General features: G+C 38.7%; 1 protein-coding gene across 2 annotated transcripts in view; it reads left to right on the top strand.

Moving 5' to 3' along the window:
- Nucleotides 1-5,384, top strand: part of Wls (Wnt ligand secretion mediator) — a 133,370-nt gene extending 127,986 nt beyond the window's left edge. The window contains exon 13 of one of the 2 annotated variants that reach the window (XM_055614303.1): nucleotides 4,731-5,384. The gene's annotated coding sequence lies outside the window, so the exon portion shown is untranslated. Of the gene's footprint in view, nucleotides 1-953; nucleotides 1,211-4,730 lie in introns of those variants that run through there. The other variant, XM_055614304.1, reaches the window with a different exon arrangement.
- Nucleotides 5,385-5,765: the final 381 nt, after the last annotated feature.

Genomic DNA, 5,765 nt, shown 5'->3' with positions numbered 1-5,765 from the left:
TTCTTTGCAGCCTTACGTGAACTAGGTGATTATCCTAAGTCAAACAGAAAGAAGATGGTGCCAGTGATGTCCACACACATTGGGTACATGATCTAGATTTTCTATGGACCAGGTATTGATTTCAGGCTAGTGACCTGAATTTCATACGCTCTGGATGGCATCAGCCTCACAGATGATGGTGTAAATGAATGCCACTTACTGATCCTGCAACTTCTGCAGTGACCTTCCCTAGGTGTCTCTCAGTGCCTCTTTTGAAGCAACTGTGTCCTGAAAATTCTTTCCATCAGGATGAGTCAAGTTTAAGAGAGTGTACTCTTCTGAGCTAAGCAGGACTATTTAGAGATGCTGAGAGGCACAAGGTGACTGCAATGATATATTTGGCACCATATCTGGACACAAAAAGATGTTGCACAGGCAACATGAGGTACAGAAAACTCTAAATGGAGAATTTTCTTACAAACATCTTTTGTTTGGGAAAGGCTTGACAAAGGAGGCTATGCCTGAGTCCCTGACTTCTTCCCAAAGGCAGGTCTGAGGCAGAGATTTGAATGCAATGTTGAGAGCTTGGAAGGTGATACAAGAAACAGAGATATAGAACAGAAATGGAGAGCAGGGGAAAGTGAACTTTTGTTGGAACCTCCAAGCTGCTGTCATAACCTGCTACAGCATTGGACTATTGTGCAGAGGAAGTGAAGAGAATTGACCACTGACTCCAAACCCCTGTTAATCTTGCCAAAATCTGATTTGGCTATCATCTTAGCAATTCAATATAATTTGATCGTGATAACCTAAAGAGAAAGCCTTTTCTCTTTCAAATCATTTTGGCCCCATATAAGAGCAACTAGTACTTAATGGTGCCCTCATTATAAAATCCTATTACAGTTAGACTTTCTTTCTAAAAAAGAAGAGAAATGTTTCAATTGTCACTAATACAGAGTTTCTTGATGTCCTAGCATGATTGTTGCAAGTGAGCCAAGCAAACAAAAAAGAAAGAGGACATTGAACTTCATGGTAACATAGTATGTGATCTGTTCCTGCGCTCCATATCGCATTAGGATGACATTGGTCTCCACTGTCATTCTGCTTTAGTGTTCATCCATAATAACATTGTAATGAGGCCTAATATGTCTATAAGAGACATTTTCTCACTTTGATGGAACACACCTATGTCATGCTTCCACTAATAAATTGCAAATGCCTTTATTCTTAACTTACTGTGTTGTTTTATTATAGGTGAAAAAACCTATGAGACTGTTATTATACAAGAACAGATAATTTGTATTAATCTATTCCACATTACAAAGTCATGGTCACACTTGTGGAGGGGCGTGGGTGGAGAAGAGGGAAGGAGGGTGGAGTTGGGAGGGGACAAAGGAGGGGGCTATATCTGGGATACAAAATGAATAAACTGTAATTAATAAAAAATAAATACAAATTTAAAAATATATTTAAAAAAAAAAACAAAGTCATGGTCACTGATATTTGGCTCCAGAATTAACATTTATGGTCTGAATATGAAATATCTTCAATACTTTATTTGTTTGAACAATGGATCCCAAGCTGTCAATGCTGTTTTGTGGTTGTGCAACCTTTTGTAAATGTAGCCTCCTTTTAGAAACGGATTGCTATCAAATATTCAAGGTTTATAGCTGTTGTTTCTATTTGATCTCTGACTTATGACTTCACTCTGGTTATTGAGCTAGATTCCCAACACTGTCCCCAAAACGTTTCTACCATAATGGAATATTTTCCATGGAACTATCAGCTAGAATATACCTTTCATTCTTTACATCACATATTGTCAGTTACTCTCAGAGGACAGTAACCAATTTTTTTCATGTTCCCTTGTAGGACAGAAGTATATTTTATAGTAACAATTTTTCAATATATATGTCACGACTCACAGAAAACCTCATCTATGTAATCACCCAAGTCAGTGCCAGATTCCAGCTTATACCCAACTAGTAAAATGTGTATATTCTGTGGAAATATAGTTACAGACTGTTGTGAGCTGCCATGTGAGTCCTAGGAATGAAACTGGTTCTAACACTTGAACACTTATTTTCCAGTTTGTGCCTCTGTTTGGAAAGGCACACACCTGTGGTGTTTTTGAAATTGGTGTATCACATGGGTGTACTTTGAGGCTTTAAAAGCTTATGACCATGCCCACTGTGCGCTATACCTCTTATCTGAGGTTCAAAATGTAAGCTCTCAGCTCTTCCTCTTGCCATGTGTTTATGCTACCATCATTGACTCTAACCCTTTGGAACTGTAAGACAATTTGATGCCTTCAGTTATAATTCGCCTTGGCCATAGTGTGTTTTATAACAGCAATAGAAAGGTAATTACAGAGAGGTTCAGAACACAGAAAATCTCCCCCTCCCACTTAAAAAATCAGGTAAGAAGTTTTGCTTAACTTTAGCTCTAGAGAAAGTAGCAACAGACCCATGACTTTGAGGTTAGGAGTGTCCCATGATAAACTAGTCTAGACTTCCACGAAGAAGCAAACCTGTAAAGAACATCCTCTTTTGTATATAATCAGTTGAATATCAAATAACTACTCAGATCCCTTTTCTGTAGAAGACTGTCTTGCTAGGAATTATGTCCAAAGGCACAGGATTAAATATATTCTACTATTTATTACAGATTCAATGTGCATTATACATTATAGTGTACTTAGTGAATCAATATCAGCTGCGTTTCTAAGTGAGACCCTGTCTCAAACCAAGAAAACAAATAAAAGTTGTATTTCTGACTGACTCCATTTTCTACTTTCTTTCCATAAATAAACCTAATATTAAGGTTTGATTTATTTCTACATTGTTCCCTATGACGGTTTCTCTAATCATGTCTCAAGTTAAAAGTCAACTTGTTTTTGTGACTTGCTCTTTCTCTATAATCTTGATATTTACACAACATATATATTTTCCATTGTTCATGGTATGTTCCGAGAACTGGCTGATAGGTAACTAAATTACTAACTGCAAAAAAAAAAAAATATGTTTTTGTAATCACTTGCTATGAACCTCAGGCTTGTGCATGACTATAAAAAGCCGCTCCTACTTTTAATAAGGGCTATTTCTTTTTTTATTTTTATTTTTTAATATTAGTTACAGTTTCTTAACTTGGTATCCTTGCTGTATCCTGCTCCCTCTTTCCCTCCCAATCCCACCTTCTCACCCTCATCTCCTCCCTACCCCTTTCCAAGTCCACTGATAGGGGAGAACCTTCTCCCCTTTCATTTGATACTGATTTATCAGGTGTCTTCATGACTGGCTGCAAAGTCCTCCTCTGTGGCCTAGCAGGGCTGCTCCTCCCTGAGCGGGGGAATGGGAGTGGGGGGAGGAGGTCAAAGAGCCTGCCATTGAGTTCATGTCAGAAAGAGTCTCTGTTCCCCTTATTAGGGTTTCCACTTGGATACTGAGCTACCAAGGGCTACATCTGAGCAGAGGCTCTAAGTTGCATCCATACATTGTCCTTGTTTGGAAAAGCAGTCTCATAAAATCCCCTGTGCCCAGATATATTTGGTCCTTGTGGAACTCCTGTCCTCTCCAGGTCATATTAACTCCCCCCCCCCTTTATTTTATTCCCTGCACTCTGCCGAAGGTTTGGTTATGAGTCTTAATATCTGCTTTGATACATTGCTAGGTAGTCTTTCAGAGGCCCTATGTGGTAGGCTGCTGTTCTGTTACTTGTTCGCTCCTACATCCAATGTCCATCCCATTGTCTTTCTTTTTTTTTTTTTTAAACAAAATTTTATTATAAACAGCTTCATTAGCTTAAACTAATAATAGGAAACGTAGGTAACTTTTAAAGCTTTAAATCAATTATTTGCTAAGATTTTTTTTTTAACTTGTAGAATGTGGGCAGAATATATGAACTTTTCTGTGCATTTATAGCTATTATAAATTAAAGTAATATAAGGATATAGAGTGTGTGACTTACAAATAATAACTTTACAATATTCTTTTTTTTTATTTTATTTTTTTCTTATCAGTTACATTTTATTAACTCTGTATCCTAGCCGTGTCCCGATCCCTCATTCCTTCCCAGTCCCTCCCTCTCTCCCTCATCTCCACCGTGCCCCTTGCCAAGTCCACTGATAGGGGGGACCTCCTCCCCATTCATCTGATCCTGTTTTATCAGGTATCTTCAGGACTGGCTGCAAAGCCAGTGGCCTAACAGGACTGCTCCTCCCTTGGGGGGTGGGGAGGCCAAAGAGCCAGTCATTGAGTTCCTGTTAGAAATAGTCCTTGTTCCCCTCACTATGGGAAACCAATTGGTTACTGAGCTACCACAGGCTACATCTGAGCGGAGGTTCTAGGTTACATTCATACATGGTCCTTGGTTGCATGTCAGTCTCAGAAAAGACCCTGTGCCCAGATATATTTGGTCCTTGTGGAGCTCCTATCCTTTCCTCATCAGACTAACTCCCCTTCTTTCTTATGATTCCCTGTACTCTGCCAAAGGTTTGGTCATGAGTCTTTGCTTTGAAAACACTGCTAGTTAGAGTTTTTCAAATGCGCTCAGTAGACTCCTGTCAATGTTCAATGTGCATCCCATCTGTCTTTCAAAATGAGGATCTTACCCCATGTCCGCTCTCTTGATTATCTTTTTTAGGTGTATAGATTTCATTATGTTTATCATATCTTAGAGGTCTATATAAGTGAGTATATACCATGTTTGTCTTTCTCCTTCTGGGATATTTCATTCAGGATGATCTTTTCTAGATCCCACCACATAGAAGACCCAGAAATAAATCCACACACCTATGAATACTCGATTTTTGACAAAGAAGCCAAAACCATTCAATGGAAAAAAGACAGCATCTTCAACAAATGGTGCTGGTCCAACTGGATGTCCACATGCAGAAAAATGAAAATAGATCTATATTTATCACCCTGCACAAAACTAAAGTCCAAGTGGATCAAAGACCTCAACATAAAACCAGATACTCTAAATCTGTTAGAAGAAAAAGTGGGGAACAGCCTAGAACTCATTGGCACAGGAGACAACTTCCTGAACAGAACACCAACAGCACAGGCTCTAAGAGCAACAATCAATAAATGGGACCTCATGAAACTGAAAAGCTTCTGTAAAGCAAAGGACACTGTCATCAAAACAAAACGCCTGCCCATTGTCTTTCTAAGTGAGGATTGATCCTCGTATACCCTGGGTCCTCTTTCTTGTTTATCTTCTTTAGGTGTATAGATTTCAGTATGTTTATCCTATCTTATAGGTCTATATAAGTGAGTATATACCATGTGTGTCTTTCTGCTTTGGGATACCTCACTCAGGATGATCGTTGCTAGGTCAATAGGAGCTATTTCTCTCTATTACTTCAGAGGAGACTACAAGTTTGGCCCAGCCATGAAATAAAATAATTTTTACCTTACAGTATTTTGGTGGTTGCTTCCTGCTTTGGGACACCACAGCAATATTCACCTTTTGAAACATTTTTAGGTCCATTTTAGTTGAGTTATACTATGGAAGTGACTATGTAGACAAGTGTGGCCTCAAATTTGAAGGTATGAATTAGCCTCCAAAGTGCTTCGATTAATGGCATGTGCTACCATGCTTGTCAATATTCATTTTGAAATTGACTGTATGGGCGCTGGTAGCTGGCTAACACCTGAAATGATTTTAAGGGATATTGTTTTTTTTCCCTAATCTCCAATGCTCCTTTTTATCTGTTATTTAATTTTATTCTTCCTTTCCAATGTGTGTGTGTCTGTGTGCTGACTATGTAGCACAGGCTTTCCTCA

This window comes from Psammomys obesus, unplaced genomic scaffold (assembly GCF_907164565.1).
Source record: "Psammomys obesus unplaced genomic scaffold, mPsaObe1.curated_primary_1811, whole genome shotgun sequence".
Classification (NCBI taxonomy): domain Eukaryota; kingdom Metazoa; phylum Chordata; class Mammalia; order Rodentia; family Muridae; genus Psammomys; species Psammomys obesus.
Note: the sequence above shows the minus strand (reverse complement) of the source record. Positions and strands in the feature narration are given on the sequence as shown.